The sequence below is a fragment of the Macaca thibetana genome, chromosome 17 (genome assembly GCF_024542745.1).
Source record: "Macaca thibetana thibetana isolate TM-01 chromosome 17, ASM2454274v1, whole genome shotgun sequence".
Lineage (NCBI taxonomy): Eukaryota > Metazoa > Chordata > Mammalia > Primates > Cercopithecidae > Macaca > Macaca thibetana.
The window spans coordinates 54,865,845-54,892,759 of record NC_065594.1 but is presented as its reverse complement, the minus strand read 5'-3'; the positions used below and the strand labels follow the sequence as shown (position 1 = coordinate 54,892,759).

Genomic DNA, 26,915 nt, shown 5'->3' with positions numbered 1-26,915 from the left:
AGAAGTTGGGGAAAGAGGAGGCTTGATTTCAAGGAAGAGGAGATTAAAGGCCATTGGACTTCCATTGGTTAAGAAAAGGACCCTAATAGGCCGGGCGAGGTGGCTCACACCTGTAATCCCAGCACTTTGGGAGACCGAGGCGGGTGGATCACGAGGTCAGGAGTTCGAGACCTGCCTGCCCAATATGGTGAAACCCCGTCCCTAGTAAAAATACAAAAATTAGCCGGGAGTGGTGGCATGTGCCTGTAGTCCCAGCTACTTGGGAGGCTGAGGCAGAAGAATTGCTTGAACCTGGGAGGCAGAGGTTGCAGTGAGCCGAGATTGCACCATTGGACTCCAGCCTGGGTGACAGAGCGAGACTCTGTCTCAAAAAAAAAAAAAAAAAAAAAAAAAAAGAGAAAAGAAAAGGACTGTAATCAAAGTACTTAGCATAGTATCTGGCACACCATACATGTTGATTAGTGTCAGTGTAGAATAATCAAAATTTTGTATGCTATATTCAGATGTGCAAAAAACCACCATCTTTATTTTTCATAACTGGTCTAATGTTACTTATGGAGGTAGTAATGGAGTAAGGGAGAAAAAGTATTGGTCAAATCCAATACATTGAATCTGATTTGTTTACTTAAATAATCTTGTTAAATATTTCTCTTTCTGTCACTTTTTAAATAAAACCTCATTTTAAAAGGATTTTCTCCTCCCTTTGCATTTTTCCAAGGGAACATCTTACTGGGAGCGAATGGCTTGTAAGACTTCAGGTAGTAGGGAAAGGAGCTATTATTTTGTAATGTCCTCTGACTTCTCTGGCCTCTGTAGAGATAATCTTTTTCTGATGTTCATGTCTGTGACTGGTGAACTCATTTGTTGTTCTTTAGGCATCAGAGCTGAGGCTTCACCACCACTAACTAAGCCCACGTCAGCTCTGAGGCCTGGCTTTGATGCCTCCCATCAGCCTGGGGTTACAGCATCTTCTCACCTGGAGAACATCTGGAAAGCTAGTCCTATAAACTCCTTTCCACATTGTTCAAGAGATATGTAGGATGTTTTGCATCTCTTTCAGGATGCTTGAGCACCAATGAAGGCTGTAAGATCGTCCTTTGCCCACCCTTGCCACTTCACCTATGGTGCTCTGCTACAGCCACCCTGGTTGATGTCAATACATGATGCAGTCTCCGTTCAGAGCCCCGTAAAGTAGAGCAAAATCTCCTCCTATTTCTGTTTTGTCCCTATCCCACATGCTCTCTCCTTTCACTCAGTCCTTAGCCCAGAGAGGGAAGGTTAAAACACACATATCTGCTCATCTTTGCCTTCCTCTGACTTTTCTCCTCCCCTCTATGCTTCTCTGGGGGTCAGAAGTATGGACTTTCTTCTTCAGATAACTTTCTTCAAGAACTTTTCCACATTATGTCTTCTTTTCTCCAGATGTGACATCTACTTTTCTCACTGTTCCCTTCTCCAGGGTAATAGTGAAGAATGACCAGCAAGGAATGGGATTTATGGCAAAGTAACAAAAAACATATTGTTTTACAATTTGTAATATAGTGTTTGAAAACGTGAATTTTCCTTGTTGCTTTTGGTTATCCCTGATTTAAATTCCAATAATGTTAGTACAAAATCTCTCAAAATGTATACTTAGTTTCCTGGATCACATAAAAGTAGAGTACTAGGGGTGGCTTCCTATTCTATACCTAGTTTTGGTTGGACAGAAACTTAAGAAATACAGTAGTTGTACCAGCCTTAAGGAAAAGAAAAGCAAGCTCACTCTTGTGAAGAAGTGAGGGGGAAAAAATTGGGAGCCAGATTAGGAAGAAGTCATGTGAGAGCCTTGGGAAGCAGTGTGCAGGCTCAATTTATGTTTAGATACATAGAGTGTTAGGCCTGGAAGATACTCTAGCAATAGATGAATGCCCTCTTTTGCAGATATGTAAATCAGTGCTCAGTAGTGCAAAGTTATCTGTATGGATTTTAGAGCTTGTGAGAGACAGGCTTGAGACTTACTCACATCCTTGGAGCATCTGCTTCCTAATCCTGAGCTCCCCATCCTCTGGTTCTGCACTGTGTCACACATTATTTTCCAAATATCCTAGCAAGCATCAGAAATTACAATTTTAATACTACTTTCAAGTAACCAAAAAGACTAAGATTTGTGAATAAATTATAATTCCTAATTGATCATCTTTAATCACAGCGCCATCCCAAGGATTGCCTTCGAATAGAAATTCAATTTATTGTATTAATTTAAATCATAGTATTAGTGACATTAGCTGCTACAGGTAACATTAGCTGCTGTAGGCAACATTAGCTGCTAAGGTAACATTAGCTGCTATAACAAACAATTTCCAGAACCACTAATACAGGTGTTAGATGGGTTCCTTCTGTCTTGTACCTCTGCCATCCTGCAGTGGAGAAGTTCCCAAACTTTCTCAGTTCACAGAATCCTTGTCGCCCCTAGTATTTTTTTTCACAGTGCTCCTAAGCCAAAAGAAATAGCTAACAGCACTGTTGATTAGGTAGTTTGACTCCCAAACTGAATAAAGATATATGTTCTAGCAACTGAGTACCTTCTTGATAAAAAAATCATACACATACATGGAAAGAAAAATATTTTTATTAATACATTGTACAATTATTAAATATATTCTACAGTTGTATTAATTGGAATGTGTATGCCCATTGAGTACTGCACAACCTCTCAAACCTTGAGATTCTTGAGTTTCTTTAAATAGATTAAGAACCTAAAGATAGAATGTGAGGCTGAGTGCAGTGTTTTCAGATTTTAAACACTATTTTACACTTGTGTTGCCACATCTAATTAAAGAGCAATTTTAGTTAGAGACTCACTTTTACTAATTTCCCTCAGATCATTCAACTTAGTCATAGTAACAATTATTTTCCTTACATGCTCATATTATTTGTTTACATACTATTTAATTCAATGACATAATTACAATTATATATAAAACTTGCATAATTAAGTTTGGGAACAAACACAAGTAAGTGTAAACCCACTGGATGAGTAGAAGTCTCCAGGTGTGTAGTAGCCTACAAGGGGCAATCATTTAGCAGCTGCAGACATCACTGTGTTTGACAATACAAAAGCTTAATCCACTGAGCTAGATAAGTAGAGGACTCAGGGCTGCTAGATCTATGCAGATGAAAGAAATCAAGGGTACCTAAGGCTTTATTCTTGTTTGACCAGTGCTGAACTGGTCAGAAAATCTAAACATAATTGTATTGCTTCCAGAGACCCAATGTCTTCCAGGTCCTTTATTGATAGGTAAGGAAATGGAGACTCAGATAAATTGTCTTGGCCACAGCCAGTGTTAAAATCAGGTTTCTGTTTTTTTTTTTTTTTTTTTTTTTTTTTTAAGACAAAGTCCCACTCTTTCACCCAGGCTGGAGTGCAGTGGCGCCATCTGGGATCACTTCAACCTCTGCCTCCTGAGTGATTCTCCTGCCTCAGCCCCCTGAGTAGCTGGGACTACAGGCGTGCACCACCACACATGGCTAGTTTTTGTATTTTTAGCGGAGTTGGCCTTGGGGGGGAGGTTCCGCCATGTTGGTCAGGCTGGTCTCGAACTCCTGACCTCAGGTGAGTCAACCAACTTGGCCTCCCAAAGTTCTGGGATTACAGGCATGAGCCACCTCGCCCCACCTGAATTGTAGATCAATATTCTTTCTGGTATAATATACCACAGACCCAGACTAGACAGATCAATTAGGAATTATTTATTCACAAATCTTAGTCTTTTTGGTTACTTGAAAGTAGTATTAAAATTGTAATGTCTGATGCTCACTGTGATGATTGGAAAATAATGTGTTCTGGTACTTCTTTAGTATTCAGAACTGTGAACCACTTTACCTGACACTCCAATCAAGCTAAAATTAACTAACTGTGAGGTAATGAGGATATAGGTAAACTAGTTCACATATGTAATTGTGAAAACAGCTCTTACCATTAAATAGCAAGCATTTTGGTTTGAACCACACTATCATGGTTTAATTAATGCCTGTTCTATGCAAGCCTTCTCTAGAGATTACAGAAGAAAATAAACTGTTCTTTTCATTTTTTTTCAAAAAGAAATGATAGAAAACAGTTTCTTCCTTCGTCTTAGTGGAATCGACAGGAATGGAATTTCTAAAAAGATTTTTTTTCGCCTACATATTAACTGCCTACATATTAACTATGAAAATTCCAATCTGGTACAACTGCTCCTTTATTTTAAAAACATCAAGTCAGTAGCCCCCTTGGTTTAAAAATATAAGCACTGTGATTTCTTTTTAGATCTTTATTATATAAAATGTGAATTTTTGAATTAATTTTTTTGCACAGAATCTTGCACAAAATTTTGCTGCACAAAATTAAATTCTTCTTATTTCCTGAGTTGTGTGTATATACATACTTATGTTCAATTACATACACACATGCACACACACACACATGTCTCTGTGTATAATACATATGTGTATATATGTGTGTATGTTCAATGTAATATTTGTGGGACATACATATATGTATATATGTGTGTGTTCAATTACACACACACAGACATACATACACATGTGTATGTATAATGTGTGTACCTGAGTGTGTGTAATTGAACATATGCATATACACGTATGTATTATACACACAAATATTAAAACTTAGACACAACAAACCTCTGTTTTAGGGAAGTGAATTTTATGTCATTTGAAAATAAATTGTAGGCAGATTAATTATTCAGGATACATCAACTAAAGAAATGTTTTAGTTAATGTATGTGTAGATAATATTCAGTAAAGCACACCACTTAATTCAATGGACCAAACGTTCTGGGCTTTTAGATAGTTTTTAATTTTTTGGCTATTACAAATAGTGCTGCTGTGAATGCACTTGAACATATCTTTTAGTACACATATCTACACGTTTGGTTTTATACTTAGGCATAGATTTGCTAAGTCATAGGCCTTTTACATGTTCACTTTTAGTAGCTACTGCCAAATGGTTTTCCATAGGTGTTATACCAATTTACACTCTACCAGCAGTGAGTTACTGCTGTGTACCCTCACCCACTTAGTCTTCTTTATATTAGCTACTCTGGTGTATGTATATTATTTCATCATAGTCTTCATTTGCATTTCTATGATGACTAGTGAATGAATGCTTTTATATATGCTTATTAAACATTTCAAGTACTTGTTCAAATCTTTTATCCATTCTTCTATTTTCTTGTGTATCTTTGTCTTATTGATTTGTAGACGGTCTTTATATATTCTCCATATGAATTAATTGATTTATAGAGGCTCTTTATATATTCTCCATATGAGTTCTTTGCTAGATATGCTTATTGCAAATATCTTCTTCCAGTCCATGGATAGGCCATTCTTTTTGTATCAGCCCTGATGCTGTTAGATTATTCTATGGTCAATCAATTCTAAAAGAAAGGAAAGAACGCTGGCTTTTGTTAAGAGTAGCCTTGAGGTAAATGGCTGAACCATTACTGTGTGATTTTGGGCAAGTCTCCTAACCTTGAAGAATCTCTTTGCTCACCTTGTAACGTTAATAATAACCACTCATAATATGTTGTGAAGATTAAATGAGCTATTTTATGTGACAGAGCCTGGCAGAGTGCCTGGCACATATTAGATCTAGATGCTTAATTTTACAGGATGGAAGGGAATAAAATACTCTTTGTTAATTTCATCTTGGGTATCTGATACTGGCCACAAACTTTTAAAGATTTCAGTGGCAAGTTCGGTGTTATTGCAGAGCCTCCCTGAGGCCTGCCTTACGTGCGTTGTCTTCATTATCCTTTCTTGTAAACTCAAGGGAGTAAAAAAGCCTGAAACCACCAGCCCCTGCTCTTGCTTCCTGAGATGGGGGGTCAGAATATTTGCTTTTTTTCTGTGAAAGTGAAACACGTTAGATAGTTAGATTTTTAGGAGAGTAAAACACATTGGAAGTAAGATTAAAAAAAACAAGGAACACATATTTCTAAGAGAAATAAATTGAAGTGTGTCCAATTGTAACTAATTATCTTTCATATCTTTTTCTCAATGAGAGCTTTCCTTGGGTTCAGATGGATACATTACAGGCTACGTGTATACCTATATATTCTGCATTTTATGTATATATACATATATAGACATTATGTACATATATTTCTGCATTTTTAATATGTAAGTATATATACATATGTACTTATATATGTGTATATATACTTATAAGTATACTTATATATGTTTATATTTATAAGTATCTATATATAAATATAGATACTTATAAATATAAGTATATATGTGTTTATATATAAGTATATATACTTATATACTTATATATGTATATATTATATATTTTATATATACACTTATATTTTTTATATATACACTTATATTTATAAGTGTATATATACTTATAAGTGTATATATACTTATATTTATGTGTATATATATAAAAATATATGACATATAATTATATATATAAAATGCAGAAATATATATACATTATATATACACATATATACATGTTCTTCTCAAGTGTTAATGACATTTATTTCAGTTATAAAACAAATGAAATTGTGGCCTGCTTGGTGAGACATGACTAATCCAGGAGCAGCCAGATGGCAGTGCCAGTCAGTTCTCTTGAGTGATGTGACATCATGATCTCTTCCAAACACCTGGGTACAGACTTGTAAAACAATAGGGAAAAACAGCACTTCTGGATTTGAGAGTTTTCTAAATCAGATTAACAAATAGAAGCTTAGTATTAATTTATGCCATTTAAAAATCTACCACTCAGCATTTCTATAGTAGCCACTGACATTATTCATTTCTACCACAGGTAAGGCAGAGAACCCCCACTTCAGTGGTGGCAAACAGAAAAAGTAGAATTGAACAAAATTCAAGTTATTGTTGTAATCATCAGATGATTGTAAATCATCAGAGGAGCTACAGTAATTACTCTCCATATTCTAAAAAGGTAGATTTACTCAGGTGAAAAGATATAGAATTCTGCCCTTTGCTTTTCAATACATGTCAACTGTGACTGAATATGTGGAGGGATTATCGGAGTTGGTATTTCTCTCAAGCTATAAAATGATTTTACAAATCCCCCACTTCCATTCCATTTATAGGTCTTTGTTCCCCCCTCCCTGAGGAATTCATTTACAATAAATGGTAAAGTGCTGGGAGTAGAACACTTACTTTTACAATCTGTTACTATATAATTAAACCAGATCCAAGTGGCCTATTGACTTCCAAGGTTTAATGGGTTAGTGTGGTTCATGAAAACTCCAGGGGGACGCCTGTAAAACCTGATTTGGGACCACATCCTGGTTTTTAACAATGTTATCCTTTGAGGAATTGTCATTGAACAAGTCGTATATTTTCAGTGTTCTGCAGTGCAACAAGTACTTTCTATTGACCAGCAACAAGGCATACTGTTTACAGCCAGTTATTTGAGGTGACTTGTTAGTCAGCCCTGGAAATCCTATAGCAGAATCTTGTCCCCAATCCTGTCTTCTCCAAGAGTTTGTTGAACATCACTCATGTGCAAGCTTTCTTATGTTTATACTTGATGATATCCTGAATTCTCAAATTTGGATAATACTTACTGGTTTAAAACTGAAAATAATAGCACTTTTTAGGCACTTTAAAATGGAAATTTCTGTACTTAAATTGGTCGGAATCAAGGGGTTTAGATAGATGTGTAAAGTGTCCAGGACAGATTTTGATAATTATATAATCTGTTTTGAAAATTCTTTAAAGGGGTTGCTTTGTAGGGCAAAAGCCCAGGGAAGTTGCTCTAAGTAGATCTAGAGGTCTTGAGAGATGTAAAGAAACATTAAGACTAATGCACTGGGTTCTTCCAGGTCTCCTGGGAGCAGAATCTTTGGCCTGGAAGTCGAGAGGAAGAGGAAAAGGCAGGTTTTGTGAGTTTCATTGTCAGGCATGAAAGCTGTGGGTGGAAATTCAATGGAGATCTTATTAATCATCTCAGCAATTAGTCTGTGGACCATGAATTAGTAAGATACTATAATGTTTGTAATTTATTTTGGTTATGTTTGTCATCTTATATATTTCCTATGATGATCAGCGGTGCAATCATTGGAATGTTAAGGTCTGGATATATTAGTTTTGAGGAGGAGTGATAAAAAGAGTTATTTGTTTATTTTTTTTTTCAGAGCCACTCTTGATGATAGAATGGGTGACATGACAGCCACCAAAGTAATGTGACATGAAGTAGAAATGAGACCTGAGATGTGGCCTGGACCTTTACCTTGGAAATGCCCATAAATCGTGTCCCTATTCCTTAAGATTTTACTTAAAGTTATTTTAAGAATGTTGTGAAGTTTCCAATCATACTAAAATCTTCAAAAAAAAAAAAAAAAACCCACAGAATTTACATTTCAAAAGCACTATTGTTTTCATGATAATGGTGGCAAGTAATTTTCAAATTTGGATTATTTTAGAAACAGATTAAAAGACGACAACTATAATATAATCCCAATAAACAAAAGCAAATAAAAAGGCTAAATCATGGGACCATCAGTATATAGATTCTACTTATTACTGTGGTCTTTATTCCTTATCTTTATGATGTAGTTCATATTTTTTATTATGCAAGTTTTTGAACAAACACAAAAGTTCAGAAAACAGTATAATGAACAGCATATACCTATCACCCAGGTAATCCAGATTTTTCACACTTACATCATCTATCTTTTGTTTGGGACTGAAATATTTTAAAGCACATCTAAGACCTTATCCTGACTTATCTTTTCATTTTAGTGATCTCCTTGCAAGTAATTGTAACAGATAATACTATCATCATTTGATAGGAAAAGAAGCTGAGTTCCATACTTTTAATTTGCCTAAGGTCACCCAAGAAGTTAGTAGCACAGCTACGATCGCCTCTTTCTTAACTCCATTAGACTTGCTGGCATAATTTCACAGTTCCCAATGCCCCTTGTCCTTGAGAACTGTTCCCTGTGTAAGACTTAGTTTTAGCAGCTCTGTCCTTTTACTGTGTGACAACCCTAACACTCCCAACCAAGATGTAATGGATAGACCGTGATGGACACTCAAGCTCTGATGGGCCAGTCAGATTCCTTCCTTTTGGAAGTCACTATTGGGGCTATAAAACAAGTCTGTCTTCCAGGAGGTGTTGAGATACATGCTACTTTGGAAATGATTGGTCAGAGAAAATCTCCCTGGTAGGAGATACCTGAATAAAGTCCAGAAAGAATAAAGTGGGGAACTCTTATGGTTTGGATCTGTGTTCTTACCAAATCTCTTGTTGCATTGAAATCTCCAGGGCTGGAGATGGGATCTGGTAGGAGATGACTAGATTATAGGAGAAGATTTCTCATGAATGGTTTAGCTCCAGCCCTCTTGGTACTGTCCTTGTGATAGTTCTCACGAGATCTGGTTGTTGGAAAGTGTGTAACACCTCCCCTCTTCTCTCACTTCCTCCTGGACCAGCCTGTGAAGTGCTGGTTCTCTCTTTGCCTTTAGCCATGGTTGTAAGTTTTCCTGAGGCTTCGCCTAAAGTTGAGCAGATGCCAGCATCATGTTTCATGTACAGTCACAGAACCATGAGCCAATTAAACATCTTTTTTTTTTTTTGTAAATTAGTCTCAGGTATTTCTTTATAGCAGTGTGAGAATGGACTAAAACAGAGACCCATGCTGACATCAGGGAAAAAAAGGTGATCCAGGCAGAGTGAACAGCAACAGCAAAGCCCCAAGGTGGGACATGCTTGGATGTTCAAGGGAGAGGTGAGAGTAGGGCATACAAAGGCAAGCATGGCAGGTGATGGTGGCAAGGGAAAGATCATAGAGGGCCTTGTGGGCCAAGGTAAGGTCTTTGGAGGTTTGTCTGAATTTGATGGGAGCATTCTGCAAGGTTTGGAGCAAATGGGTGATAAAATCCAACTTCCAAGTTGAAGGGATCCCAAGTAGCCATGTGGAGAATAAACAGTAGGGACCAGAGGGAAGAAATGGGGAGAGTTGTTTGGACATGGCAACAACCCAGGTAAAAGATGATGGTGGCTAGGATGAGAATGATAGTTGTGGCAGTGGTGAGATACAGTTCCTGGAAATTGTCCCTCAAGAGACCTAACTTCCCCAGGGTTCTGTGAGAAGATACAGAAAAGTTTCTAAAAATTTCTTTTCGGTTTGTTTAACTAGTTTGAGCTGTTTTCTTTGTCTTACAGTAAAAAAGTCTTGCTAAAGACTGTGTAGTCTTTGCCATTCCGTAGTGCTTAATGAATGCTTACTATGTGCATAGTTGACTATGGCAGCTTGTAGTTCCAAAAGAAGGCCAAGCAATACTTTCCATCCCACCCAGTCTTCTTACAATGTGACCTTGCCGTCTCCTATTAACAGCTGGAGTCTATGCCACCTCACCTTAAGATGGGACTGCCTGGATCATCAGTAGAATCTGGTGGAAGTAACACCATCTGACTTTCTGAGACTACATCATGAAAGGCAAGATGGCATTCCTCTGGCTCTCTCAGGAGGCTTGCCCTTGGAATCTGGCCACCATATTATGAGGTGGCTCAGGCCACATGGAAAAGCCACACATAGGTGTTCAGCCCCAGCAGAAGTCTTAGCTGACATGGATTGTCTGCATAACCTGTTAGTGAGGAAACCGTTGAGATGACTCCAGCATCATCCAGTGTCTGACTGCAAGCACATGGGAGACCTTTAGCAAGAGCAACCTAGCTAAGCCCAGTCAGCTCCAGAACCATACAAATAAAACAAATAATTGTTTTAAGTCATTAGTGTGGGGTGGTTTGTTACATAGCAATGGATGACTGATTTTGTTACCATATGTATTGCATTATCTAGGACATCTGATTTAAACCATTATACTTTTCTAATAATAGTGAATAATTATACAGTACTTATTATATGCCAAACATTGTTTTGTATGCTTTACATGTAATAACTCTTTTAATCCTCACAATGGGCTTGTGAATTAGGTACCATTATCATCTCATTTTACATATGAGAAAATCGAGGCATAAAGAGACTCAAGGTGAAACACTTTATAAATATTGTGCCAAGTTTTGAACCGGATGGTATGAGCTCCAAAGCCCATATATTTAAACATTACCCTAAGCTGCCTCAGATCCTGATGGACTATTTTTCAGGAGCTTTGCCTCAATTCTGTGTCCCTGATAGCCAGTAGTTATGACAGTACTTAGAGAACAGCAGAGATAATATAATCCAGAATAGTTGGTCTAAAAAGTATTTGTGTTTGCCATTCTTTGCCTAGAAAAACCAAATGCAAAACTAAACATCCAACAGATGAAACAAAGCAAAATAAAACACATTGACCCTCCTAAAATTATTTTTTCTCAAAATCAAATAAAAATGTATTTCCTGGGCCACCCAGATAACTTTAAGCATCCTAGTCAATGCACTTATGTGCACATACTTAACAGAAGCCATATTTCTTACTGTGCTGTGGTTATTTTACTCTGTCATGGAAACAAGGACGTTATAGAAATTTATGAAAATGGGTCTAAATATGCATTTAGGCATGGCTCAAGACAATAGTTTAAGTAGATCAAAATTTTTTTTGTTATTTCCACCATTCCTTTTTTTTTTTTTTTTGTCTTTTTCTCCTCAGGTGACTCTTAGCCTACTTGATGACTTCCCCTAAATTTAATCCAATAAACACTTATTGAGCTCAGAACTTCTTTACAGGCAGATATGTGATTAACCAACACAATGCACTCTCTCAGAATGTGACCAGTGGAGGAAGGCTGGGGGCTGGGGGTTTGTGCTTATAATGAGAGAAGCTTCTAAAAACTTCATAGAGAATGTGAGAGACAGGACTTACATTTCCAAGCAGGGGCAGGAAGAAGGACATTGCAGATGTATGGACCAGCATGGGCAAAGGCTATGAGGTATGTTCCTGAAGAGTTTAGATATCAGTGAGTGGGCCCCAGGCTAGAGAGTATTTTCAAGAGAGGAGTAGCAAGGAACAGTTGAATTGAATTGGAAGAGAAGGAGTAAACACTTACGGGGCACCTAATCTTAGTATATAAAGTCAGGCACTTGACTATTTCACTTTATCTCCACCCAAATCTGTGAGACATGGGAGAGATGCCTATACCCAAAGAGCTCTAGAAAGTGCCAGAAACTCAATCTCAATGGGTAAATGAACTCCAGAGAGGCATTAGCTCCAGGTTCTTTCATTGTGGAATGGAAGGTTTGGACCTCAGTTAAATTTCTGTATTAGGAGAAGTATTTTTAGAAGTGGAGAGTTGAAAGCTGGCTCTATTAGGCAGCACATATCACTTTCAGAATTACAACCTACACAACCCACTCCTGGTATCTCATTTCCAGAGAAACTCACCCCAGCACTCTCTGGGGTTTGCTCTATAGTGAAAGGCAGGATAGGATGCCTCCTAGTTCTGAATTGGCAAGAAGAGCAGAGTGGCCTCAAAGTCACCAAAGTGTCACAGTGCTTCACCAGCAGGACTGTTTCCTCACTTGCCATGTGGGACATATTCCTTATCCTCCTTGCCTCAAAGGATGTTAGTGACAATTAAAAATAACTAGACAAACATTTCTGATACAATTAACTTTGCCTTTTATCCCACTCAATTCCATTTAATTTTAATACCATTTTAAATTTTCAGTCACTTCTCAGAGGCTTGTGGGTGGGCAGGGAAGGGTTGATTTTTGTTTTTCTTATTTTACCAGGATGATAACAGTAGAAAGAAAACTAAATTTGGAAAGAAAACCAAGTTTGGGATCATAGCTTAACCATTTATTTGTAAACTGAGCGGTCTGGCGGGGGGGAACCTCAATCTTTTGAACCTCAGGTACCTACAATTAACTCATCATCTACCTCACTAGGCTATTATAAAGATTTACTACCTTAATTAAAAATGCTTTGAAAATCACAAACTACTGATATTTGCTATGATATGTAGAGTTGTTTTTGTGTGATTGTATTACCCTAGCTCCCTATAAATAGTCGAACAGGATCTGAGGCAGTTTAGGCTAATAAACTGCCTCAGATCCTGTTGGACTATTTATCAGGAGCTGCATCACCCATGCATATTTACAAGAGATTTTTGTCTCTAACCTGACTCATTTAACAGGAACAACATGTCCATATGCCAGAACATGGGCTGGCCCATAAATCACATCCTGCCCTTCTCTGAAGAATCCAGTGTGTCTGTCATGTGTCGAGCCTAACAAAACACTGAGAAGCAGTCCATAATCCTAAATCCATTTATTTGTGTAATGTCTCCATTTACTGAGTTCCTGGCATTTTGTATAATACCTATGTACTAACACTTGGAAGTATAAGAGTAGTAGTTGAGGTTTTATCAAGATTTGAGTATTGAAATCTTATTAAGATATGAAAAAAATGCACATTCTTCCTCTGCCAAAAGAGATCTAGGTACCAAGATAAAATATGGCTTCTGTTTTCCACATACATAAAATTTCCACGTGCAGTGTTGATAACTTTGAGGATTGTATAGATAATGAAAACTGCGCTAGTTGCCACAGGTCTACCTTTAGTCAAGATGAAAAAGAAATCACCACTAAAGAATATAGATGGGAACAGAGACAAACTTTAGTCCTAGTAGACTTGACTTTATGTAACCCACAGTTTTTCTTTACTTTATTTGCAGCTGAAGTTGATCCTGGAAAGAGAATCTTTAGGGAGAGAACATTGTTTTCTTTCCCAGAACATCGTGTCGGGCAGGTAAGCTAGGAGGCACACTTCATTCTTTTTCTCTCCTTACCTGTAACGTTGATATAAAGAAGTTCACAGAGTAAATGCTACTTGGGAAAAGTAGCATTTTCAGCATTTTCATTTTAATACACAGAAATGACTTGTCATCCAAAATTTAAAGTCATGTTACTTCAGAGAGTCTAAAGCACAGGAAAATAGTTATTTTATCAACTAATTGCCTGCCGCTGAATTTGATTTAAGCCTGCTCTACTGCTCCCATAACATTTTACAAATCACTGTCTGCACTTCAATAGGCTCCGTGCAACGTGCTGGTAGAATCTATTTCTTTCCATAGGACCTTCCTGTCTTAGAAGTGACATTGATAATTATCTCCCCTTCACATGGGCGCCCACCAGCTGAATTGCCTAGGTGACTTCCTGCCCACTCAGATGATTAGAGTTTTGCAGCTCACATTGACTCAGGCAGTGGGATCAAATTTCCCACCTCCATCTGGCAGTTCCCTCTTCGGTCTGCTGCACCCTAAGGACAAAATGTGGGCAGCTACGTCATCCTTACCTACCTCTCTCTGAGGGTGAGAATTTCTCCTTGAATGGCTGTGAAGGCGGCAGGGCGTTGCTTCATTTTAGGTGAACATTAATATTAAACAATGGCTCTCCCTGGGAGTAGGTGGCTGCAGGTTGAATGCTAAGCTGCTTCAATAAGACTGAAACTGAACAAGAAATAAAAAAGAAATTAAATCTAGAAGAGGGCTGAAGGAAGAAAGTACCGAATTTTTAAAGACTTGCCAAGTGCAGAAGCTTAGCAGGATGAAGATCATTTGTGTGTAAACGATGGCAATTATCATGCAGTCTTTCAGTACATTGAATTCAGCTTAGAAACATGTTTGTGATTTCATTCAAAACCTTAGCATTTTGTATTATAGTGAGAAATACATTATTCACGTTTTGATGGCTTATATTAGAGGATTTTAGTAGTTGTTGCCCCAAGTTTTCACACTGTGTCAACATCTTTTGCAATGTGATTTTGTGGTTCCTCCCAAGAGATGGCTTCCATTTTTCTACCTCCTGAATACAGATTGGCTTTTTAACATACTTTGGCCAAAGAAGTTGGTGAAAGCGACCACATACCATTCTAGCTTCGAGCACTTCCTTCTTCTCTTGGAACCTTGCTACAGCCGTGTGAATAGTCTGCTGGAGGATTAGACACCGTGTGGAAGGGCTTAGTTGTTTCAGCTAAGGCCATTTTAGAAACGCCTATAGCTAGCTGAACGCTGCCTAGCAAAGAGTGATCCACAGCTGACCATAGATGCATAAGTGAGCCCAGGTGTCACAATGACCTGAGTGATAATATAAGACTATTCTTTTAAGATTCTGAGTTTTGGGTAGTTTGTTATGCAATGACAGCTAACTGATGATGCAACCACCAAGAATATAAGGCATATTATTTATTTTTGTTTTAAATATTAATTTAAAACTATTTTAGAGCTTTAAATGAATAAAACAACAAGAAAAATGAATTTGGATTCACTGACCCACTTACAGGCAAATCACCTGAGTGGCCAACAGTGAAACTTGAGATGCAATCTGAGGTCAGGCTCTTCAGTCTTATGAATCATGATGATGCAGTTGGATTTGTTTTTCCTTTAGGGCAATGACGATTCTTTGAAATGTTTTTTTTCCTTGGAATTAAAAAAATTATAGGATGTTGCAAAAATAGTGCACAGAGGCCATAAACTTTTCACCCAGCTTCCTCCAATGCTGACATCTCATGTTACTATAGCACAATATCAAAACCAGGAAACTGACATTGATACAATGCTGTTAACTAGAGTATAGATTTTATTTGACCTGTTTTTAAATTCACTAATTGTGTGTGTGTGTGTGTGTGTGTGTGTGTGTGTGTGTGTGTGTGTTGGCAGTTCTATGAAATTTGATTCCATGTATATATCCATGGGACCACTGATCAATCAAGATGCAGAACTATTTCATTACCATGAAGGAAATCTTTTCAAGTTGTTCCCTTTCAGTTGCACCTACTTCACCATCCCCATCTCTGTCCTCTGGCATCCACTAAATCTGTTCTCATTCTTTTTTGTTTTGTAATTTATTTTTAGAATATCATACAAATGGAATAATACAGCACACAACCTTTTTGGATTGCTTTGAAACGCTGTAAGCAGTGGAGGAATGTGGTTGATTTTCATTTTAGTAAGACCACTACAGAACTCAGATTGCACTAAGAAGACGGTTTTGGAGAAATGGGAGACTTGAGGAAGGGGAACAGGCAATATATTGTTCTAGTAATCCAGGTGAAAGATGATGATGGCTTGAGATAAGGGGGTGGTGGTGTGGACAGAACAAATTGTGAATGATATTCAGGAGATAGAATTGACAGGATTTATATCAGTTAATGTAGAGTAAGAGTCAAGGAATGAGAGAAGTTGAAAATTCATCAACTCATTTGATCATTTGTTTAAAAATATTTGAGTGCCTGCAGTTGTACCAAGTGTGGTCAATACAGCATGAACAAGACTGTGATCTCATGGGAGTTTACATTTTCATTGAGATGCAAATTGCTAAACACACTCATACATACATATATATGCACACACATATAATACATAGATACCACTTGCAAAGTAGAGGATTAAAACTGGATAATGTAAATAAAAAAAATAAATCTTATTGTCATTCATTATGATAGGAAACTCCAGAATAGAAGGTTGAGAAAGGAGAAGAGGATAACTGAGAAACTTGCTAGTTGAAGGTGTCTTTGCAGGATATCCTGAGGGCAGTTGTATAAATATCTCACCTAATTCCTCAAGATGCTCTCAGATAGCAAATCAGGAGTCTTTGAAATTCTAACTATTGTTCTCTATAGGAGTACACACTAAGAAGAGTTAGAGGAATGAAAGAATAATAAGACAAGTTAACATTCATTGGATGTTCACAGTGTGCCTGGCACTTTTCTAAGCTCTTTACATAGATTAACTCTTTGCCACAATCCTATACAATTTAATTAATTGATCTTAGCAGCAATCCTATAAAATAGGTAGTTATTATTGCCATTTTCCAGATGAGGAAACTGCTAAGGAATAGAAAGGTAGCTAGTAAAAGAGCACTGCAGGCCATTGCCCTAACCACTATTCTATGCCATCTCTCTTTCAAATGTGTACCCTTACTGAAACTGTGTAAGCGCATGTTTTACTCTAATTTTTATCATTCTTGTATTTGTGGTAGTTTTACTTACCAACCTATCTAAAGTAATTATACTTAATCGCCCAAGTGCTCCCTTTAATAAAAGAGAGTCTGTTTACATCATATAAAATATTTAATTTCCCATTAGAGAGGATCGTGGTCTCTAAGGCTCTACCAATCTTCACTGGGATCGTTTCACAAATGACTCTTAGTATATATGGGCAATTTATAATTTTCCATCAGGGCCAGGGCTAGGATGAGGTGCCTAGGAAACAAGATTTAAGGATGTGCTCATCTCAGGTGCTCACCCTACACTTGCCATGACTCTAAGAGTTCATGTCTCCTTAAATGTTGTGCTCTAAGCACTTAGCTTGTTTCTCCTTAGTCCCTGCCTCGTTTTTCATTCTGTCTTCCTGGTGATTAAACCAGGAAGTTTCGCATGTGCTTTTATATATGGTGTCTGAACTTACACTATAACAGCATTTTGCCCTTCTGGTCTGTGGTCCCTAGCTGCTTGAGGGTGAACAAAGTTCTGTCATCTGGGCAATTGTATCTTCAGCACACAGCACACAGTAGATGCTTAATGACTATTTTCCAAATGAATTAAGAGGAGCCTATTCAGAAACATACTCTAAAAATCTGGATTACATTACATTTTCTGTACCCTTGATGTGTTCAAATACCGAACATGGAGAGATATAAATCAACTAGTTACACAACGATGAGCTAAGTTCTGTGATAGAGGCATGGACAGAGGGCTTTTCAAGCAGAGAGGAGGTTGTAAGAAAAACTATCTGAGAACTGTCGGGTGAGATCTCATATCTTGAGTCAATTCTGACCATCCCACCAACTTCTTCCGTGCACACACAAGTCTGCAGGGCAGCCAGGCTGATTCGTTGAAAGCAATGAGGCAGTCATTTCTGAACATGAATTACCTAATGGAGGAGCTGGGGATGGAGTACAGGAAGGAGGAGGAGGAGGAATATGCCTTCTAAAAATTTAATTTGTCACGCCATCAGGACACCCAAATGGAGTATTCTCTGGAAGACTTGAAATTCTAGGGGGCTCAAGAGAGAATCAAGGATAAAGCTGTAACTTTGGAAGCTGTAGCAGAACGGCAATATTTGAAGATTTGGAAAAAAGTGAGATCACCTAGGTACAGAACAGAGTAAGGAGAAATAAGCAGGGAAACACTGATAGAATGTGTGGTGTCCATTTATAATCATCATGCTTCACAGTAACATCCCGTCTTTCTGTGTAGGAACAGTTTGTCTACAGAAATGCCAAAGCACCCTTCCGGTTAGAGTTGTCACGTGGCATGACAGCTGACACCTTCTTCAATAAGAATGCATTTGGGCTATAACATAAACACCAGAGGGGGTAAGCCCTGAGCAACAAAACCTTTTTTGTTTTGTTTTGTTTTTTAATGGATAAAGGCGTTCTTTGGTTTTTCAGAAGATAAATTTGTACCCAACCGTCTATTCTTAGGAGACAACGATATTATTCCTGGAAATATTTGTAAAGTTCCATATGAACAAGACCGGTGTTTCTTGCATTTTAATTTCCTCTCTCTCTCTCAAACCCCTGTGATAGCAAAATGTTGTTTTTTATGAGGTTTTTCCGGAGTACTAAATCTTGACATAATCAATACTATATATGTTAACTATCTTCAGGCTGTCTGTAGTAAGTTTGAATTATTAGATTCCTCTGAGGTCTAGACTATTTTTCTTTCGGCTATCACTTACCATTTATCTATCCATCTATAGTACATAGATGTTTTACAGGAATATTTCTAGGTACATAAATAAATTATGTGGCTGGTGGCAAAGATTGGTTGTTATAGCAAGGCTCTAGTGTATTATATTTAATAACCCAAACTGTAATAAAAAAGAGAGAGAGATTGAGAGAGAGAGAAGAGGAGAGACTGTGCGCTTCTCAGTCCTTGCTGGTGCCTTCTTGAAATTGCCACAAAAGACACTCTGTAATGGGACTGTGTTGTCTGTGACGCTCTCACATCACAGACACAGTGACTTGGGAAAGCAATAGTATACTGCAGATATAAAGTGTTATTAATTAAACGTCCCAATACAGCAGTTCCCAGAAGCTACGATCAACTAGATAGAGCATATTATGTTTTTCTTTTCACAAGTGCCTATGAGCATTTGTGGAAAAAATATTAGATTCATTCTCTTATCCATTCTCCTCAAATCTTCTCCTTCCTCTTCCTCCCTTCCCTGCTTTATCCTCTGAACTCTACTACTTCTCTCCACAAAGAATTGAGAACAGCTTAGATGAGGGCACACATGTTTAAAAGGTAATTAAACATTAAGATCAGGGAAATTTTAAATAAAGCTAGAAAATCAATACCAGGGAAAGGAAGAATACACATTAACAGTGTATCAGGGTCAGCCTAGTTCTTACAGTTGAGCCCCAAATTGGCTCTGAATTTTTTAGCAGGTGAAGCAAAATGGGAGACAAGCATGGCTACATAATTCTTCTTTTAAAAAAGGAAGTATCACAGTTTCTCAGGGGAAGCAAAGTTATCCTAGCACAGATTATTTTTTCTTAGAGTCTCTTACGGGGGTACCAGGCATTTAAAATTTTTATTTAACCTTCACAACAAGACAAACATTATTTTAAATAGGTTGCAGTTGAAGAAACTGAGAACAAACCCATAAAACAGTTTATTCAAAATCATACCAGTACTAAAAGGTGGTATCAGGATACAAACCCAGGTTATCTGATTCTTATTCTGGTTCCAGAATGCTGTTATTTTCATTGCATGCATGCCCTCTTCTAAGACATTGTAACCTACTCTGCTTTCTTTAATAGATGCATTCCTAAAAGGCTTTTTTGTTAAATATATGTATGTATGTACCTGTAAAATATCAAATAGAACATATATATCCAATCAAATTGTATTTTTCCATTGACAAGATTCATGATTTCAGGGATTTTTTTTCTCACAACTAATATTTAGCTGGAAGTAGCTCCCAACTTTTAAACTTATCTTTGTTAGCAACAGAACAATTTTTCAATTGAAATTCTCCACAGAACCCCATGTACAAGAACAAATTGAAACAGAGCTACTCTGGAGGAGGCTGGGGTGGGCCAGAGGGAGCACTATGCTCCCAGAGACCACTGGAGCAACTCCATCAAACACAGTCTGAAACAAATCCCTTTAGAATTTACAAACAGCTGCCATAGTCACTGCCTCATTTAATTGTTTAATTTGTAGTTTGAAATAATCCTGTTGAGCAGATCAGTTTGGACTTTCCTTCATTTCAAAATTAAAAAAACTGAGGCTCTAAGTTAGTGATGTCTGGCCACTGTTCATCAGCTGGCATCTGTGTTCTTCATTGCTCAGGTTGAGTAGGTCTAGAAAACAGGGAGGACAGCAGGCAGTGTGAGAAGTTGGTATCAAAGAACGAGTTGCTTCCTAGCAACGTATCTTAGGAGTCTCATCTGATTGGTCAAGAAACCCTAAAGCAAAGAGTGGAGGAGCCCAAGTGACTGATGGTGATATATGCTATGGTTTAACCAAAAGTCAACATTTGTCTTACTGTTCTAAAATAATTTTTCATAACCTCCTTGAACAAGTGAAAAACCAGGCCAAAGGGACTTTTACAATGAAATAAGAGGACCAAAGAGATATTGTGGTCATGTAGAAAAGAACAAAGAGGGACTTAGAAACCCCCTTCATTCTAGAGTGGTTGGGAAGAAGGTCATACATTTCTGCTCCTCTGTTTTAACCTGGACTGACTTCTTTTGAAATAAACATTTAAGTCCCTTTCTGTCTTTATTTTTCCATTACAGAAAATTCAAATATGTAACAAAGTAGAGAGAATTTATTCTCTCATCACTCAGCTTCAGTAATTACATGCTCGTGACCAATTTTGTTTTATTCATATACTCCTCCCACCCTGGATTATTTTGAATTGAATCTATGACATCATTTATGTATTCTGTAAATGTATCAATGAAGTCTCTTAATAGAAGCAGTGTCTTACTTACTCAAAGAGCATCAAATTCTACCTTCTCAATTGAGAGAGGGGGGTGGCCTAAGGGACGTTTCTGCTGTCACAACCACAGATGGCGATTCTGTAACTGATTGTGAGATTCATGCTTAGGAGTTTGTTTCTGTTCTTTCACATTTGGGAAGAGAGACTGGAGACATGCCTGTCTCAGAATAAATAATGCCTGAACATTAATGGTTTGGGAAGTCAGAACTTGGTGACTATGCCTTCAAAATACCTTTGGCTACTCTTTTATGCTCTCTTGCTACCTCTGATTGAAGTAGTTTAATGCCATAATATCAGAGCATTTATTTCCATAATCGGGAACAGGATCCTCCAAATGGGGTTCATAGACTCTTAGATACTCCAAGAATGAGCATTAGGAGGTCTATGGACCTCCTGAAATTAGGTACAAAATTTTGCATCAATGTGTGATGTACAGTTTTCAAGGGTTCATAGTTTCTGTCTTCTCAAAAGTACCTGTGACTCCCTCAAAATATTAAAATTGCTGCACTAATCTTTGTACTTGTGCATAGAGAGGCCCATCTGCTATTGTAGTGGATCACAGTGAACCGTGAGTCCAGGAGTCTATGAATGCAGGTATGAGTCATGCCAAAGAGTATGAAACCAAAGTCCTGTAAATGCCAGAGAAGGGATAGAATTTTCATTTTGATAGAAGGCGCCTTGTAGATATTAGGTAGGGAAGGCCTTGCAGTCAGCACTTGAGGAACTATTAGATAAACTGTCAGTTGACAATCAACCTCATAGCACACAAGTCTTTAATAGGGCACTTCATGCCATAGTTAGGTCGTTACTTCTTCCAGGAACCATAGTGTTCACTGGGCTCCAAAGGCAACTTTTTCTATTTATCTGTTTGGGGTGAATATGGTGATATGAAGCACTGTAAAATGGAGGTTGATGGTGTTGAGATTTTATTCAGAGATATTAAGGTGATTTTAGTTCAAATATTTTTTAAATACGTATATTGCAAAAATGGTCACAATCCTTTACTGTTCTCTGGCCATAACCTTAATAATGTGACTTTGCAGCCTCTGTCATCAAAAGGTAGAAACCCTGCCATCCCCTTGAATCTGGACTGGCTTTGTGACTTGTTTTGGCCAACAGACACAGTGAAAATAATAGGTTTTCATTTCAATACTAGTTTCCAAGACACTTTGCATACCACATTTTTTGTTATCTCTCTTGGGACCCCTCCTGTCCCATTCTGTTCACCTGTGAGCACATCAGTGCTAGCTTGCTGGAAAATGACAGACTACATGCTTCAGGACCGTGTGAACCCTGCTTTTCTAGCCAAGTTCTCATGTATGAGAAGGTGGTAGCAACTATCAGCAAAACCTCTTACCATTGCTTTCCCTGGTCCTGCTGAGTGAAGATGCATGGGAGAGCTGACTGAGACCTAAATAACCCAGTCTAAATTTCTAACCCACAGAATCATGAACTACGTAAATAGTAATTATTTTAAACTATTCAATTTTAAGAGGGAGGGGAGCTTGTTATGTGGCAAAAGCTAACTCATGCATTAGGAATCACATCTTTTCAAAATAGAATCACATTCTCATTATCTGCAGAGATTTTGGCGCCCCTGAATCTCTGACATTTAACTCAAATTTCTGTTTATTTCTATATCTTGTATTCAAGTGCACAAATTACCTTTTTGTTATTATTTTTGAAGGAGACGTATCACTATTAGAAAAACACGCTTACTCTCATTTCTCCATTTCTGCACTAGGAATTTTTATCTGCTGTAAGATGAAAACAATTTGAACAGGCAGGTATTCTTCCAAATGTATTAATTATGTCAATAAAGAAGTTTTGAAAAACCAAATGCCAAATAAAATTTTATTTAATAGTATATTTATTAATTTATTTTGCTGAAGCTTCCCCTCCCTGAGGCAGAATTGCAAAGTCATTTTATTTACAGAAATGCAATAAATAAAACTAACTACTGTGAATGAAAAACATTCATTAATATAGCAAAATATGATCCTAGTATGCATTCATTATTAATAGGAAAACATTGATTATAATGAAAGGAGGATAGTAGAACAAAACACCTTAAGGTCCTCATTCAAATTCCTCTTTTATCTAGGGGCTGAGTTCAGAGCTTTTGTGTCATATTCAAAGGTATTTCACACTCCAAAGAGACTAAGAACCCCTGACTTAGTATAAACTTCCTTCACAGTTTATCAGTAGGTGTTTGAATAAATTTACCTTTTTCTATGTTGACATAGCTATACCTTTATTCTATGTAAAACAGAAAATTTGGCTCTATCTTCCTGCTCTTTGCTGTTAACTAGTCGAGAAGGCACCTCAAATTGCCTTCATTCACCCACAGAAGCTATGACGACTCTGAATACAAACAAGATGAAAAGTGACTTGTGAATATTAGTCCTGAAGTCTGAAAGCATCTGGAACATACACAATAGAGAAAAATGGTGATAGAAACAAAGAAGTTCAAATGGCAGTAGTGACAACAATACGTTGAGAGCTAAAGAATGGAGTGTCTCAGCAGGTGGGAGACAAAATTATTCCTCTTTGTGTCTAATCTCAGATAAATGGGGGAAGTGCTTTGCAGGTCTTGCTTCTATCTTTTTCCAGTTTTTCTTTTCTTTGCTTTGTTTTACCTAAACCGTAGTTTGATTTCCCATCGAGAAAGCTAAAAGCATCATTTTGCTTTTTTATGTTCCTGTGTTATTTGTGTCCTCTAGGTAAGAGACACAGAGATGAATTGAGAGGCACACATGGGAGTAATACCCGTGAAAGGCAAGATGGGAGGAAGAGCCTTCTACCATGATGCAGATCAGAAAACATTTCAGACATGTCAATTGAAGCTCTGTAGTAAAGACTTCCCATTAACGGAATCCTAACTAGGCACAAATAGCCGAACCTTGCTACCCTGCCATTCTTCATCATTGACTGGGGGCTGCTTGAGAAGACTGTAGCCTTGATTTGAAAGCCGAGACAGATCCTGAATCGGTACTTCTTGAAGCTGAAGTCAAATTCTTTCTTGAGGGGAGACCTAAGTAACACATCTCCACACTGCCTCTGCCATTTTCCATTTACACAACTCATAAATGTTAGCCATTTCTACAAGGTCTGAGATAATCCAACAAGTAAATTAACAAGTAATTGCTTTGCTTTGACCAAGGGTTATTTAAAATGACAGAAAGGGAGTCTTTCTTTGTGTTTCTTAACTCTGTGATAGGGAGACTGGAAACGGACATTTAAAAAAAGATACAGCATGGCATAGTGGAAAAAGAATAGGGTTAGATATAGTTGTATGTTATGACCCTTCTGGTTCCTACCAATGTCTTAGCAAACTGTATCCGAGAAACCTCATTAAGAAATGAAATATTGCTGTAAAAATCACAGTTCCTACAATGAAGTTTCATAGTTGAATTGAGGTGACTTAAAAGCCATCATTCTCAGCAAACTAACACAGGAACAGAAAACCAAACACTGCATAGTCTCACTCATAGGTGAGAGTTGAACAGTGAGAACACATGGACACAGGGAAGGGAACATCACACACCGGGGCCTGTTGGGGGCTAGGGGGCAAGGGGAGGGAGAACATTAGGAGAAATACCTAATGCATGCAGGGCTTAAAACCTAGATGACAGGGTGATAGGTGCAGCAAACCACCATGGCACATGTATACCTATGTAACAAACCTGCACGTTCTGCACATATATTCCAGAACTTAAAGTAAAAAAAAAATCAGTAGTTACAAAATTATCCCAGAACTTAAAGTAAAAAAAAAAATCAGTAGTTAAAAAAGTATCCCAGAACTTAAAGTAAAAAAAAAAAAATCAGTAGTTACAAAAGGTCCTCTAATCATCATATAACCTCAATGTTCTTGTCAGCACGGTCATTGTCATCATCACCATCATCATCATCAAGTGCTTACGGTGTGCTGTATTCCATTCTAAGTCCTTTAAATGCATTATCCCATTTAAACCCCATATAAAAATTCTAAAAAATTAGTTAGGTAGCTCAAAAATATTTGTGGAATGAAGCCTTTCTAGGAAGAGGGAATGAAAGCGGGAAAGCATGGAAACAATGAGAACACTGGTGCTTTCAGGATTCTACCTACCTGTCATTCCTTGTATCAGAAGTATAAATTCCATATTGGGAAAGTGTGCAGAATAGAAAAAACTGGCAACAATGGGGGAATGAGGCAGATCTTGAATAACTTTGTAATGTAAGCTATGACATTTACCTTTTGCATTAATAATGATGAAGAACCACTGAAGGAATTGAAGTCTTAGCTTCCTGTCTTTCTTCCTGGGCAAAATGGTATCCTTTCCCAGCTCTCAGGATTTTTATGGTTTAGTGTAATAGGATGTCCACACTGAGAGCATTAGGCAATGGTACCATATAGTATATCAAGCCTTCTGTAGTGCTGCCACTTACCTATACATTGGCAACACCTGTGAGCTTGTCAGAAAAGCAAATTCTCTATCCCTACTCCAGGTTGACTCAATCAGACTTTCTGAGGGTTCAGCTCAGGGATTTGTGTTTAACAAGCTCTCCAGGTGATCCTCATCATAGGTTTGAGAGGCTCCGCTCAAAACCAGAGCTACTTGAAGTGTGGAGGTCTTCCCTCCGGAGCAGTCGGTCCAGTGTTTCTGGCTTGTGAGGAAGGTGTGGACAGAAATTGAGGGTAAGTGTTTAGAATCACTTAAGCCATGAATCAGAGGATTTTATTTTAGTTGACTCTAATACTTAAAGTTTGGGTTTGTATTTTGTATGTCTTCTTTATTTCATTTTCCTGAATTATTTAGTGTGTTTTACGAAGTAACAATTTGTGATGAATTGGGTGCAGGTACACAAACACACAGACACATACACTCACACAAATCAGTGCTTTATCCCAGAAGTGTAAGAAGCAGTCTTCTATACTGGGCCATGGTGGCTCTTTGGGCTCTTTTTCAAGTGTGGACACCTTGTTTATAGAGGACATTGAATATTCCAATTTGGGAAAGTAAATGTTAACATATTTTGCACTTTGAATATGCCATTATCATTCCCCAGGGCCCCCTGACTTCCCTGCATTGGGGCCACTTGACAAATGAGTCTGTTTTTCCTGACTGCTGTTGCTAGGAAGCAACTTGCTTGGATACCGGCTTCTCACTCTTCCCACTGACTTCACTGTTTTCCAGATGTGTTCAGACCCAGAGATTAAACAATAGACAAAAAAGACAGAAGGAAAACAGTTTACTGCAATATGTTTTGGTGGTGTTATCATAAACAATTTTTGAATTGGCCTATTGAAACAGAGAAAAATATATAGATAATTCTCACATTGTAAAATTACCAGAAGTATTTAATTTTCATGGAAACAAAATACCCTTTAAAAATATCATTAGAAGGCTGTGGTGGTGCTATATAATGCTTCCAATCTTTCTTTGGGGAGCCCTTGTGTTTTACAGTTTTGAGGGGGAGTTTATAGTACTTTTCTGCTTCTGTTTAATAAAATAGACAATGAGCTGTTTTCAAAAGGGGAAGAATTTTTTCAGTAGAACATAAGTAAATGTAATTAATGAATCTGTTTTTTATACAAAAAAATCCATAAGCATGATTAAAAGACAATTTAATGATGGAAGCGGACTCGAGTTGTTATGGCAACTAGGATCTTAAAGTACCTGGCTGTGTGTGTGTTTTCTTTCCTCTTCCCTCCCCGATTCTTTAAAAAAAAAAAAAAAAAAAAAAAGTTGTCTTCCATCTGGTTTAATCACAGTGTTAAAATACCAATGTCAAAGAAAAGTATCTAATAAGGATAATTTCACATCTCTTGCAAGACAAGTGATATTTCACCTTAATAAGAAATAAATACAATAATGCAAAAGTCTTTTAGGAGAAAAGAACATGATTGTACATTATCATAAATTGCTAAAGAGTCCTTTTAATTATCTTAGGCTGTCATTCTTTAACTTGAATTATGGTAGTAGACTCATCTTCTGTTTTC

General features: G+C 37.5%; 1 long non-coding RNA gene across 1 annotated transcript in view; it reads left to right on the top strand.

Annotated features, from left to right (window-relative positions):
- The window catches only part of LOC126940521 (uncharacterized), a 283,330-nt gene that overhangs the window by 204,950 nt on the left and 51,465 nt on the right, over positions 1-26,915 (top strand). The window contains exon 3 of the long non-coding RNA XR_007720781.1: positions 13,649-13,722. This is a non-coding gene — a long non-coding RNA (uncharacterized LOC126940521). The remainder of the gene's footprint in view (positions 1-13,648; positions 13,723-26,915) is intronic.